The sequence below is a fragment of the Tamandua tetradactyla genome, chromosome 2 (genome assembly GCF_023851605.1).
Source record: "Tamandua tetradactyla isolate mTamTet1 chromosome 2, mTamTet1.pri, whole genome shotgun sequence".
Classification (NCBI taxonomy): Eukaryota; Metazoa; Chordata; class Mammalia; order Pilosa; family Myrmecophagidae; genus Tamandua; species Tamandua tetradactyla.
In genome coordinates this window covers 71,859,665-71,874,888 of record NC_135328.1, presented here as the reverse complement: position 1 = coordinate 71,874,888, position 15,224 = coordinate 71,859,665, and the positions used below count along the sequence as shown (strand labels likewise).

The 15,224-nt window shown below is 33.8% G+C and overlaps 1 long non-coding RNA gene across 4 annotated transcripts in view; it reads left to right on the top strand.

Annotated features, from left to right (window-relative positions):
- The window catches only part of LOC143673469 (uncharacterized), a 124,143-nt gene that overhangs the window by 63,640 nt on the left and 45,279 nt on the right, over positions 1-15,224 (top strand). For 2 of the 4 annotated variants that reach the window (XR_013170380.1, XR_013170379.1), the window contains 2 exons: positions 6,498-6,694; positions 13,317-13,529. This is a non-coding gene — a long non-coding RNA (uncharacterized LOC143673469). The remainder of the gene's footprint in view (positions 1-6,497; positions 6,695-13,316; positions 13,530-15,224) is intronic. The other 2 variants (XR_013170381.1, XR_013170382.1) reach the window with 1 other exon arrangement.

Sequence of the window (15,224 nt, the reverse complement as noted above, 5' to 3'; positions counted from 1 at the left end):
GTCAAAGTCAAAGAAGTATTTTCCTTTTTGTGGTTTTAAGTATGTGTGGAGAATTTAAAGGTCATCTTTCATGTTCCCTACTTATTTTTGGAAGACAGTTAGCCATCTTCTAGTTGAACAAATCTACTGTCAGGGAACTCTGTATACTTGCCTTCTTTAAAAACATACACAGGTGATTGAAATATCTTGATAAAAACGCAGAGGGAGACCAAGTCTGAATATTCCTCTAGCTCCTCTCTTAAGATTAGAATGTCTCAGCATCTTTAATCTGGCACTTTTATGAGAGTGTTGGAATGATGAATGTGCACTTATCAGAAAAGGTAAGAGTTAGATTACTTTATTCTCTATCATTTTTAAAGACCTTCAAATCCTAATTTGATTTAGGCCTTTTGAGTAGTGTCCATATAACCAAGCCTGGCTTATAAAATCTGCCTTTATGGGGATGTGTTTATCAGTATATATTTTCTACATCAAAATATTTATAAAAGAAGGCTAATAATCTTCAGAGAAATCATACTCTTCCTAAGTATTTCCCTCCAGGGAAGGTTGCCAACTTGGGAATAAAGGTAAAAAATATGTATCACTATTATACATGTTTACAAATGAAAATACCTCAGGAATAAAACATTTATTGGTATGCATGTAATGAATTGGTATAGTGTTACATAGGCCCAGGTTTTCTCACTGTCTGGCAAATCCCAAGTTCCCTTTGTTTTCCCATCTATGCACTCCTGTTTGAGATGAAATTCCTTATATAAAGGAAACAGACTTAAAGTCCTGTTTTCTGGAATTAGCAGTGCCAAAGTCATGAAGTATCTATTTCACTCCTAAAAATTCTACTTATGTGCATGGATTTAGGTGACACTCTATAGATAGATAGCCCACTAGCTTTTACTGTATGAATTGAATCAAAATTAGTATTGCTAACATCCTGTGACTGTGGCCATTCTTAATGACTCTTGCAATGCTTATGGATAAAACCAGTTCTCAATTATCACTCTGGTAATGAGGTTGCATTTGCAGCATAAGTGAAAACCATAGGAGGCCGAAACTTTGACTGTGACAGAGAACCCAAAGCCTCCTCACTCTATCCTTTCTTTTATTACTTGACGTTCATTTTCTTTCACAATCTTGTTTTGATTTATGCATATTTTTCTGTGCCTAGAAAAGGTCTAATGAATGCACATTAATTTACCACCATCTCCCTCCTTTTGCTTTCCATGACTCATACTCCTCCTATACCAGCTTTTTCTTTATTGTATGCCTAGTAGATACAGATCCTCAAATACATAGAGATGACATTCTGTATGGCAGATATTAGGGCTGTATTTCAGTTTAACTTGTGCTTTATCCATTAACTCTAAGTCCTATAACGGTAGGAGCTTTATCTTGATAAATGATTCTTCCCCAGAGCATAAAGCATAAATGCACGTAGTAGGCATTTGGCATATATTTGTTTTGTGAGTAAATGTAATTGCTTGTGATTCCTTGACAATTTGAACTTCCAAATAGCAAGGATTACTTCCTTAGTTCAGATACCAAGAGCTGTATCTGAGAATTGTACCAGGATTGCATGATATATCATGAATGGAAATAATTTACTATGATTATTGTTGCCCTTAGCAGCTATAATCACAAAAGTGCTTGTAAATGTTTAATAGCCTATGGAGATATTGGTGTGTATGATGAGTAGGAAAAAGTAAAACATTTAGAGCGTTTGACAGCTCTGATATAGACACAGACATGCTAGGCTAAATGAATGGAAAAATACAGGCCATTAATATGTCAAAATTAAGAAAAATAAAATACTCCACTTTTGTAACACTAAATGATTCAGATTTTTAAGAAAAACTAGTTTCATTTTTTAAATTTTAGAACAATTTTGATGTTTAGTTAGTTGTATGTCTACTAAAAAAGTATAGAAATTCCAACCAGTGTACAGATGATCAGCAAATTTCATGCACACATACTCCTGCTATAGCTTTTAGATATGTCTACACATAAATAATAACTATTAGCAAATTAGTAATTGAGGTTCTCTTGATCATTGAAATATAAATGATCATTACTAGCATAAAGTCTGTATTCTAACTGATCAAGGGAAAGAAATGCGTATAAACCCTGAGTGTCAATAATGCCCCTGATAAGCCAAGGAGAGATATCTGATATTTTTCCCTTAGAAAAAGCTGTTGTAGTTGACAGTAGTTGTGCTGATATCATCCTAATTATTTGGATTTGCTAATAATTGTCATCCACACAAAAGTAGCACAAGTTCCTTCTTAAGGTGCATATGTTTTGCTAATGTTAAGATTAGCTGATTAATATTGATGGCAGCCGAGGCCAGTGGCTAATGTCTGACATCTGCTTGGGAAATCAGTGTTTCGGTTCCGGAGACTGGCATTTCTATTGCAGTTAGAATGAGGGGTTAGTGTGTAAGGAATTATGATTAGAGTTTTGTGTATGGTTAAGATTAGGAATAGGGACATGAACTATTTCATTTCTGTTCATTTCAATGTATTTCTGGTGTCAAGCTGCTTGCTCTAGTCTTTCTTAACAGAGAGATCTTCCCCTCTATTCCCTTGTGACATATTATTTCCCTTACTCCATTCTATGTTAATTGACTGGTTGATCTCTTTTTCTTCTTCTGTGTTAGTCCTTACTTTGTCCTTGAACAAATTCTTTTTTCATTTAGGAGAGAGGCATTCTTTTTGTTCCAATTGTTTTTCTGAGTCACAGGTAGACACTTGCACTGATTTAAAGCAGGGTGGTTAGTTTTTACATCATCCTTTTCCACATGCCAACCCTAATCTTCATACTAAAATGACATCAAAGGGAACCTGCATTTTAGTTTTGGGCAGGAAGGGTTAAAATATATGGATTTATGCCAAATTGACTGAAATTTTAGTGAATCAAAATTTTTAAACCAAAAAAAAAAAATAAATGTCATTAGGTCCTTGAATTGTTTTTTGTACACAGACGTTATTTCTTTAATTCTTGTTCTCTAGCGGACTTCGGTTTGGCCTCGAGTTTTAATCAGAGTTCAGAGGAGATAAAAAGTAAAGTTTTTCACAACTTCTAGAAAGGGGAGTATTGAAAGCTTTGTAGCATGTTTGTTGCAGAAAATGGGGTGATATTGAAGTAAAGTTAAGTAGTCACAAAGATTCAGAAAATAGATTGACCAGGGAAGTAAAGAACCCTGGAACCATTCGGTACACCGAGTAATTGTTCAACTAAAATTCATTTCATTTTTATTTCCTCTTCTCTCAACTGGAAAATCAAGTATAAAATCATCAACACCTTGAAATCTGAGGAAAAATTTTCAAAAATATATGAAGATTGTAGTGTAATACACCTTGCTTACTTGATGTTCATGATGAGCCATTGTTTCAACATGTTCAGGATATTCTGTTCAGTAAGGCAAGAAAATGGAACTTTAACACATTCTTTGATAACATTTTAAAAAAACACTATTTTTTTTCCTTTTTAATAAGATGGTGTGGTTTGTGGAACTTTTAGTTAACATAAAAAAGTTTGCCTTTTGTATACATGTCTGTGGGGTTGAGGGAAACAAGAATACGTTAGAAGATAATTGAAATTAGCCATGAACACTCAATAATAAGTGTAGGCTAGGGCTCAGAAAAAGTATATTCTGTTAGGATCTGTCCAGATCAGGTACCTTTTAGACAAGAATTTTAGTTTTCATTTCTGTATAGAATCCCATCTGCCAACTTCTAGCTTTGTCAAGTTGCTGCTTAAACTTCCTGTGCCTAAGATTCTACATCTTTAAAATTGGGGTTGATATAGGAACATTGTGAAAATCATTGAAGCAATATATGTAACACACTGAGAATCATAAATTATACATAGTAAGTACATAATAAATATTGCCTAATAGAAAAAAAATAATATTATTTGACATAATGCTCAATGCTGGGCCTTTCTTTAGTATGTGCTCAATAAGTTAGCGAATGAATAAAGAAAAGGGTCGCTATATTTTCATAATTAGGTTTGGGGAAATTATAGAAATATGAAATTAGAAGTTGTTCAATGTTGTCATTTATCCAATATTGTAGTGCGCTAACGTCTGCAAATGAATTCATATTGTACTGCAAAATATTTTCCTTAAATTAAGATGGATTCTGAATACATTTAGCTTTTGCCCATCGGTCCTAATTTTGACACTTGGAACTTCACAGAGTTGGTCTATACATTTTATCACATAATAACACTAAACACTGAATTACAGGAGTCATTACCTTATTATGTAGTGTATTATCTGGGTTAAACAAAACATTCACTTGTCCTAAGTTGACTGGGTTTTCTGAGAACAAATTATTCCATCATTCTGAATTGTGAATGTCTCCTTGCAAATATCATGGCCAGAACATAATAAAGACTCTGGAAGATCTCACCATGTCCAATGGGATTATTAATATCTATTCTACCACTACTGTCACCCCTAGCTCACAAGAATGTATCACTTGGTATATATCAGGCACTGTACTAGGCTTTAGCTCCTTTTAGTTCTGCCTTTGTCCAGAATATTTGTAAGGAAGATTTCATTACTGTCATTTCTGCAATAAAGAAACCAAAATCTAGCTTGGTTATATCACCATTCTAAGGACTTGCATCTAATCAACAAACTACATCTCAAATCTTTGCCTTTTATGATAGGGAAAACTGAGCTTTCACTTCTGTCACTCTGTTGTCTGACTTTTTCCGGACACTATGATGCAAATTTTTGTATTCTTGAAAAATATATCCGAGACCTTAAAAACTTAAGTTTTTAACTTTTTTAAAGCTCTAAGAAATAGAATTTGGGTGATTGATTAGGCACTTGTGTACCAAACAGGATTCCAGTCCAGTGTGGGTGCTTCAAATATTCTATTTCATTTAATCTTCAATTATGAGGTGTTATAATTATCATCTAAATTACTGCATATTATATACTTCCCTGGTCACACATGAAATAGTTAAAAGCAAATATATTCAAGTTGCTTGTGTCAAGGTTTGCTAAACTTTGTGAATATTATTTAAGATTTTGTTAGCATTTTTCACACCCATGGCATGTTATCTCATATTGAGCTAATATTGGTGACTAAAATGCAAATTTTTTTTCAGATGAACTATTCAGTGGGCATTCTGAGATCTGGTATCTTATGGACTAAAGAATTAAACTAGATTCTAAAGAGTACAGTTTATCAGATCATTGTTCTAATGTGAATCTTCCCTAAAAGACATTTCTACTCAATATATATCAACTCACTTCTGGGAACCTAGAGTAACTTGTTTGTCTCTGCTTTCAAATAAAAGTAGTACAAAATAACACCATGAAACAAGAAAACAAAATAAAGGAAAGGAAGGAAATTTAGTGGTTTGATCAGTGGTTGCAGGGTCCTTGCCAATAAAAATCATTATTTAGACTGACTTGAGCAGTAAGTGAATGCATGCAATATTTTATTTTGATTTTCTTTATCACTTTTTTAAAATAGTGGTAACTATAGATATACTCTTTCTCTGACAGAAAGAATATAACAATATAAAAAACCTGGTTGTTAAGTTCAAGTAAATGTACCTAAAATGGAGTCAGTGAGAAGGGGAGTCTTTACATCTGTCGTATTTGTTGTAAGATGCTTATTCTGGATCTTTGAATTAATTTAGTAAACTAGCCATCAACGTACATTCTTTAAAGAAGTGAAATAAATGGCTAGGATTAGGGAAACACGTGGATAATTTTTTTGTCTGTTGTGTGGTGGGGGTTGCATTTCATTCTTTTCCATGTGAATATCTTGTTATTACAGCACCATTTGTTTTTTTTGGAGAGCATGGGCTGGGAATTGAACCTGAGTCTCTGCACACCAGCTGAGAATTCTGACTGAACTACCTGTGCACACTTGGATTGTTTTTTTTTTTTTTAACTTGCAGCAAAGTGAAACATCTTGAAAACCCAACAAATGAAAGAGGATAATCAGTATGCTCACATAGAAATGTATATGTAGTAAACAAAAGTGAGTGGTTTCTCAGGATGCTTGTGCAAGAGAATTACCCCTTTCAATAAAAGGAATCAATTGTAACCAAATTTAAAAATTAATATTTTACTCTCACTTTTTTTGTACATTAAATTAATTTTACTGCAGGTTTTTAGTATAACAGTATGTTACAGGCATAGGGCACTGTCCTAATTTAGTATTTGAAGCCCTGTATAAAGACGTTTCTGTATTTTTATCTTATATTAGCCTTTAGAATACTTTTGAGAGAAGTTTATTTTTCCTTGCCAAGCTTCAGGAAACAAATTTATTTGAATTTAATACAGCTAGATACATGAGAAGAGGCAGGCAATTTAATTGTCAAGAGTACTACCATAAGGAGCTAGGCTGCATAACTTTTTGTTTTTCTTCAAGGAAAGTGTCGATTAAATAGCATTTTTTTTTAGAATACTTCCTTCCATTAGCCCCTCAAAAGAGTGTCGATGCCATTTTTTTTTTTTTTTTTTTTAGTATTTTGAATTACTGATCATGAAGGAGTTTAAAAGATTCCTGTGAAATGATTTAGACCTTCACCCAGTAGCATCAGGAGTATGCATTCGTATTGGACAAGAGAACAGAAAATGAGACTCTCTGTAGCAGTTGCCTGCTTCAAAGATAGAAGTCGAGTGGAAATCAGAGAAAAGAACAGGCAGCACAGATGGTTAAAAGTAAGCCAGTGTTTCTGAAATTAGTTTAAATTCTCTTAATAGCTATTTGTATTTTAACAGCGTCACTTAATGATTCATATTTTGAAATTATATCTATGAAAATAGGTGCCAAATTGAGAAAGTATTTGCATATTCATAGGAATATTAATTTCCAGAACTGTATTCTTTAAGATTGATTTGCATCAACCCAAATGCCAAAACCTAAAAAAAATGAAATCCCTATAACAGTCAGTTTTTATTATCTTTGTCTTCTAATTTTATAAAAATCTCTTAAAACATTTAAATCTTCACCAAGCCTTATAGAGGATGGCTATATTTCTAGGAAAATGTTCCAATTATTCATTTTCAGTTTATGTACTATAGTATTTACTTTGAAAGCTATCAGCGTAGCAGAATATAATGAAAGAAAAATGATCCCAGTAACTGAAAATTCTGTTGCATCTGGATTCATTATACATTATTCTTTCTTTTTCAATGAAGGGTGGGCCGTTTCGAGATCTGACCTATCTTTCCTTCTTTGTTTAAGTATTTTCAAATTCTAGTCATTGTGCAGTGAGAATTTGCAGGTGTTTCAGAGAACTTTTTCCCCTCTAGCTGGATGTGGAAAGGACAATGCAATTAATAACAGATGGCACGGGATGACCACGTCCTTGAGAGAACGCCTTATTGGCACCTCCTGCTAATTGTATCACATATAACACAACTAAAAGCATAATAAATCTGAACTGGGGGACATTTTATGCAAGAGCTCTTCTCCGTTTCCAGACGGTAAATTGCTCAGCTCTTGAAATATCTATAACCTTGTGACACCCAACTTGCATTAGCTTAATTGCCTTTTTCTTTTCTCTCCCTCCCCCTTCTACCTCCCCTTCCCTCCTTCTCTCTCTCTCTCCCTCTCTCTTCCTCCCTCTCTCTGTCTCCCTCCCTCTCTCTCCTTCTCTCTCTCTCTCTCTCCTTTTGAATGTAAGAGAACAATTGAGCTTTATTTTTCTGCCTGGTTTAGTGGGGTCTAAAGCAACTATATTTCCTGCTTGTTGAAAATTCGATCAATGGTTGAACTGCTGGCTTTCCTGGAAATTATTATATTCAAGAGTTTTAAAATACTTTTCTTAACATAAATGTTGGAAATGAAAATGTGACTAACTACAGATATAATTAAGCCTGTAGAAGAGAATGCTTATTAAATAGGAAAACATGTAAGCGTTACATTGACATATACATGTATAGTATATATAAACCCACCACATATTTATATACATACATGCATACATACACACACACATATCTATATATACACACCTACATAAATGTACACACATGCATGCACTGGACTTTGTTCTTTTTTGCAACTAACCGTATGCTTTATAGTAAAAAGGATCAGGTTTTCACCAGTTTCAAAACTTGGTTTGTTTGGTGTTATTAAAAATTTTAAAGTAAAATTTTACAGTATGCCAGCATGTAACCTTCTAGCAAGCAGTTTTTCCTCTTCTTATGAGAATGCTTGAGTGACTAGCCCAAATTTCATATTCAGTTCCTACACATCTAGTTTTATTTTTGGAGGTTGGCCTATAAGGAAACAAACCAAAAAATTTACCTTATATTTGAAGAAGGTTCAAACAAATGTTTCTAAATCATGGAATGTGAATAAGAATTGTGTTTTGGCTAGCTAGCTGCGCTGAATGTGTATGTTCGGGTCTTTTCTTTAGCTATATAAATGCTATTCCTCCCCAGTAATTTGTCCTCATAGGTGAGAGTAACGTTAGTATTTGTGTCAGTTGGACCAACACTAAATAATACTAATCGCCCACTCAACAAATGCTATAAAGTAAGGGAAAGAAGCTACATTCTGAGATTTTTCTGATATAAATTCTATTGCTGAATGTTCTTCTGATTACTCATACTTTGGAAAATAACTCTTAGGGCAATTCTGGATCTGAAGTTTATTATAAAGGGAAGTAGAAAATTCTCAGGGTATTGAACAGCTTCATTAGGTCTCTGGTAACTTATGGAGCACTTAGCTGTCTGGTAAGCATATAGTTGCTGATAGCATGTTTACAACAGATTTAAACAGTTAGCATTTTTAGTATGATGAACTTCAAACTTGATTGACTTAAATCACTGCCTGTAACTACTGAATCACTTTGGGTGAGCACTGCCACTTTTCAGAGCATGATTTTTTCCTAAATGACATGAGGGAATCAGACTAGAATTAGTAATATTTAAATAATGCTCCCTTGAAACTAGGGATTATACAGATCCCTGCTGTGGGCATGTGAAGGAATGGATGGCTGAGAATATGTAACCATGGACTACTGTTCTCAGAACAATTCTAGCTTTCTTTATTGTATTTATTTATATTTTTTGCAGGACTTTTTAAAATGAGTTCTCTTTGAGTATATGTCCTCATGTCTAAAACCTATCAGAAATAACTGGTCTGTGGAATTGCTAACGTTCCTTCGAAGTAGAAATTCTATGACGTATGTATTAGTATGCCACCTATTAAACATGGACTAATTCCAGTGTCCTAAATGAATGACTCATGATACGTAGAACCAATTGCTCTGCTCCTTCCCTGTGTTCTGCAGTTAAGTCAAATGAGGAATATAGTGATGCATATCCATAAGCTCTTCTGCGTTCAATAAATACAAACTCTGCTGCATTATATATATATAAATGTTACAAATGTACGTAACTTTGTGTCTCTGTTTTTAGGAAGGATAGACATTTTTGTAGCAAGCAGGATCTCAAAAGCCCAAATGAGTAAGGTGTAAAGTGAGTAACAGGTTTTATGTTTGTCTTTGATTTCATATTTTTCATTTGCATCCCTTGTATTTATACTGATCAACGCTGTTGATCAATGGAAACATGAGTGTAGTTATCGTTCTTAGAAGAAGAACCAGTGATAGGGTTAATTCTGGTGACATTTCATCTTTACCTCATCTGTGCCCCTCCCCAAATCAGAAATTTTCTAGGGGCAGTTACTTATTTCTGGTTCAGCAGTCAAATGAAGATGTTTATCCTATATACAGATGAAATAAAGGCTGTTATAGTGAAGATACTCATTGACTTAGATCTCTGCACAATGATTCACCTCGTGCTTGACTTTCTCATTTTTGGTTGCTGTGAGGATTAGAGCCAAATACATAGTGAAGGTATTTGGCAAACATAAAACCTTGAATAAATACAATATTCTCTTGCATGCAGGGGCTGTGTCTTATTTATCGTTGTAGCTTGGTTACTTAACATGTTTTTCAACTTGTAGTTGATGCTCAGTAAATCTTTGAGTGTGTAAATAAATAAAATAATGAATACATAATAAGTACTATATATAAATTCTACACTTGAGTGCCTAACGTGAGCAGTCCATAGAGGTGAGTTTCTATTCTGTATATTCTTTGTAACAAAGATAATAGAGACAAACTATACAAATGTGTATATGCTGCTTATTTCTATTTTATCATAGGTGATTGCTAAAACTTTAAAAAAAATCAAGGATGATCTCTAAGAAGATGGCAGGCTGTTTTTCTATATATACATATCATAAATTTGGTGGTTTATTGGGGACAGGAAGGAGACATATCAAGGAAAGATAAGTCAAATAAAATGCACCCTTTTTTTGGTTACAGTAACCTTTATCCTCTGTAACTCATGGGTTTGCCACTCATTTTGAATCTAAATTTGTCTCAGATACACATAAACCAGGTGTTATCTCACCTATATTATTGTAAATTATTTACATCACAAATTCTGGGTCATGAAGCAGAGGTGATGGAATATTTTTACATAAAAACGTTAGGATCATGGTTTATTTTAAGCCTCTTGCACTGATCATTTTATTTGCAGTATAGGTATGTCCTACATTAGTTTCTGTATTTAGGCTTTAGTGCAGTGAATGAACCTTCCATCTCTCCAGATTAATGTTATACCTCAAACCTTTGGGTAAGTGCTGACATATTGGGGTATACTGAGGACTTTACATTAGACTTTCTATTTATGTATGACTTTGGATAAGTCACTTGAAATTATAGACTTGTTCTCTTTCAAAATAATAGTGACAGTACCAGGTACTGACTAAACCTATCATTTAGAGATGAAAAATCATAAATGCTTGGTATGAGGGGATTGATAAGCACAACTATTAAGAAAAGGTAGTGGAAAAATACTGGCTTTGGAATTCATCTGACCTAGATTCAATTCTTGACTTTTCTAGCCACTATATAATATTCAAAAGTTTTTTATACGCTAAATTGCTTATCCATAAAATAGTGTAAAAACCTCATAGGATTGGTTTTAGGATTAGAGCTAATGAAAGTAAAGTGCCTAGTACAGTGTCTGGCCCATATTATTCATTCAAGACATTGCCTTTATTATTAGTAACATTATTATTATTACAGTTCTAGTTATTAACAGTAATTAAAATATTGGTTCCAATCAGTGCTTCTCAGTGTGAGGGGTGCGCATGGAAGGTTGTGCTTCCTGAGGGGGCTTTGGCTGTATCTCTAGCCATCTGGGTGAAACAGCAGCCTTGCTGCTGGCATGTAGTTTGTAGAAGCCAGGCATGCTCCTGACCATCACACAATGCACAGGACGGCACCCCACAACAATAAGCATTTGTTTCAAAAGGTCAGTAGTGCTCAGATTGAGAAACCCTGGTTTAGATACTTTTTATTGTATTGAAAAGCAATATAATTTAAATGAACTCTTTTCAGATTCCAGGGATTTATACTAGAAAGTATCTATACCAAATGGCTTAACTGACCCTTACTATTAGGTTACCTTGGTCATAGGCTATAGAACATGACCCCTGCCCTTACTATTACTAGTAGAAATAACTGAAAACTTCTAGTTATTTACTGCATTAGAGTCCGAATTATAATTGCTTATGGATCAAATTGGCCAAGGAGTTAAGAATTGAAGCTACATTTCACCTGAATTACTTATTCTGTGGTCTGATTTCCCTACCACCTTTTGAGTCGGCTATTTTCAGGAAATCAGAGGGACTATAGAGAATCAATGCTGTAGGGGATGAGTAAAGCAATGTTTCTTTATTTTAGTGCAACTTAGTTTACTAACATTAGTTTTGAGTTTACATTAAATATCTTATGATGCTCATATAGTTTATTTTCATACCAGTGCAATTTATAATGCAGTCAAGGGTGTTATAAATGATTGAGTTAGTTTGAGACACAGATGAGACAAAGGCCAAATGTCACATTAATTAACAATGGTGGTTTCTTCTTCCTTTTTTATTAAAAAGACAGATAAAAAAGATCTTCATGTTGTCATTGAACATTCATACCTTGGTATTTGACCCAAAGTTTACAGTCTGTAAAATACAGGTGAACAGAGGTGACAGACATGGTAGTAATAGAGAAGCAGAATAATAGAGAAGCAGTCATTCATTTCTTTATCTATATTCAAAAAATCAAATATGATGTAATATTGTGCACCTTTAGGAAGGAATGAAGTTGTGACACATGCAATGATGTGAATGAATCTTGAGAACATTATGTTGAGCAAAATAAGCCAGAAATAGAAGGACAAATATTGTGTGGTCTCACTAATATTAACTAACTACAATGACAAACTCTGGGAGTTAAATACAAGAGCTTAGGTTATCAGGAGGTAGAAGAAAAGGTAGAGATTGGGCAATTGATGCTCAAGGAGCACAGAATGTTTAATAAGGTTGATGGTAAGTGTTCAGAAATGGATAGCACAATATCTTGTGATATAGCACAATACTGTGAGTGTAACAAAGCCGAATGTGACTATAGTTGAAAGAGAAACTAAAGGGTCATGTATGTCACCAGAAGGAAAGCTAGAGGATGAAAAGTTGAACTGTAAAACTTAGCAAAACTTAGAATGGATGATGATGGTGGTTAATTGTACAAATACAAGAAAGTTCTTACATAAACTAAGACAAAGGTAAGTCACCATTACAAGGTATTAATAATAGGGTAGTGTATGGGAAAAACACAATTGATGCAATCAAGGACTATAGTTAACATTAACATTGTAATATTCTTTGATTAATTATAACAAAGATACTATACCAAGGCCAAAGGTCAATAATAGGGGAATTTAGGAGTATGGGATTTTCATTGGTTTGTTTGTTTTTCAGAAGAAATGAAGATGTCTCATATTGACTATAGTGTTGAATTCATAACCGTGATTATACAAAAGTCATTGATTGTACACGTAGGATGTACTGTATAGTGTGAGAATAAAATTGTTTAAATAAAAAAAAAGTTGAGACTCTCCCAGATATTCATGTTTTTTTCTCCCTGAAGAAAACAACCACTAATTTGTGTAAACTGGTGAATGTTTACAATTGAAACTGCCTTAAAACAAAGAATCCCCTTTGTAGGTTTAGCAACAGCGATATTAAAGATTCTAGTTCCCTGGGAGTTTATATTCTTTTGTACTCTTCAGCCTTACATGTGGACCCTGGCAGCTATTTCTTGATTTGTGTTTTTTGCTTTTAAAATTTTTCTTGAGGTAGGTAAAAACAAAGAGTGGTGCAAAATTCTTTCAATCAGCATTTTTCTACCTGAACTCACAGTGCCTTTAATCTGTACAATTTCCCTTCTTATTTTTCCTTTCTTATTTCACTTACTTTCAGATCATCGTCTACTGGGCATACAGTTTTAATTATATACACCAACAAAAGACACAACAGTTGCATCAAATAGGAAATCTCTCCGAAGGAAGCGTAAGGGATAAGCAATGTCATATTGACAAGCTGCACTAGAGGGCAAGAGAGAGAAGAATTCTAGCTTCAGCTACAGTACTACAGAAAATACAGAAGATAAGCTCGTACATTCACCCTTGGGAGGTTAGTAAGTGAAATTTGTTTAACAGTCCCTCTCAGATACCTAACACTTATATAGGAGTAAAAATGACTTCACCATGTAAGTAAAAATCTTTTCATATCTACCTTGGAAGAGAATTCATTGTATTGTATGAAAAACCTTTACCAAAAATAAAGAAAAAGAACATTCATCTTTGCTGGAACAAATGCACTAGGAAATATCATGAGCTTTAATAGGGAAAATAATCTTCTACAAAATTATAAGGTAGATTTATAAAGTCCTTGACCTTTTCTTTCTGTAAACAATCAGTTGGGTTTCTTTCTCTTCTGATGATGATATTTTGGGTTGGAAAATCAATGTGGTGGCTGTGCCTTTGAGCCAAGTACTGTCATATCCTCGTAACTATAAGTACTTTTATAACAAATATGAATTCAAATGGATAGAGATGAGACAACTCAGTGGAAATTCTAACACCTGATTATTTATCTGCCAACAAATGAATCAGCAAGGAGGAAGGAATGAACTTGTCACCTGCTAGATCTCTAATTCATCTGCTTGTTTGAAACTGCACTTTTGCTCCTTATACCTAGAAATCAACAGAGAGAAGACCTTGCCCATAGAATAAATGAACTGAAACCTCTTCTCTGCATTTGTGTATAATAGAGGCTAACTGTAAGATACCCCTGTGTTTGAATGGAGTTAGTAACCAACTTTTGTCCACTCACTTACTAATAGGTAAAATAGATCAAAACATAACTTCTGAACTCTAAACATACTGGAAATGCTGAATTGACTTGGAGAAGTAAAACTTACATTACATATGATTAATTACAGCATAAAATATATAAAAATTAAAAATATACTGAAATTTAGGGACTATCTAGAATTTATCAGACAAATATCATTACTTCTGAGAAATGTTCCAGAGGAAGTGGATTTTTAGAACAACATGTAAAAGTTAAGAGAATAATTAGAATAAAGGGGATTATTAGACAATTGGATATTCTAGGTTAGAAGCAACAGATTAGAATTTAAAAATCTGCCCTGAAATAGGTATTATAGTCTTGAGGAAACCCTTAGGGGGACCTGGTCCTTTTAGTAAATGATGCTAGCCCCATTGACTTAACAATGAAAATTAGTTTATGGGTCTGTTTACTGTTCCCTTTGGCACCTGCACTCTCTCCGTTCTTCCTGAAGAAGCAAAAAAAAGATAAAGTGTGTTCTGCGTCCTATCTGAGTTTTGATAGAAGATGAAGAACACAGGGATTCCTAGAAAGTTTTTGCCTTCCTAGAATGGGCTTGCCTGGGTTAACCAGTATGAGAAACGGCCTGTGGCGCCTTCCAAGGCAGCGAAGTCAGATGAAAGACCTAAATATCAGATAATGTTGATTTGGTAAGTTGGTGATGGGAACGTTTAGTAGAGGAGGTATTTTATCTTCAATTGGGGAGCTTTTAGAACTTTAAAATATTTTGGTATTGTGTGCTTCCAAACAATGGAACAGTATACACAGATACACATGCACACAACTTTTTACATAGATTTTCCTTCTTCTTGTTTCAGAATGAATTCTATTGAGTTAGTCTCTCATTACCTATTTCAATAAAATACTTTCTTTGTTGCATTTGACAAAAGTGGAAACATCATTTTAAACACTTCTTAATAATGCAGAATAACATGTTTTCAACTAAAAATATACTTTTTGTCTTAAGTTGTTCTC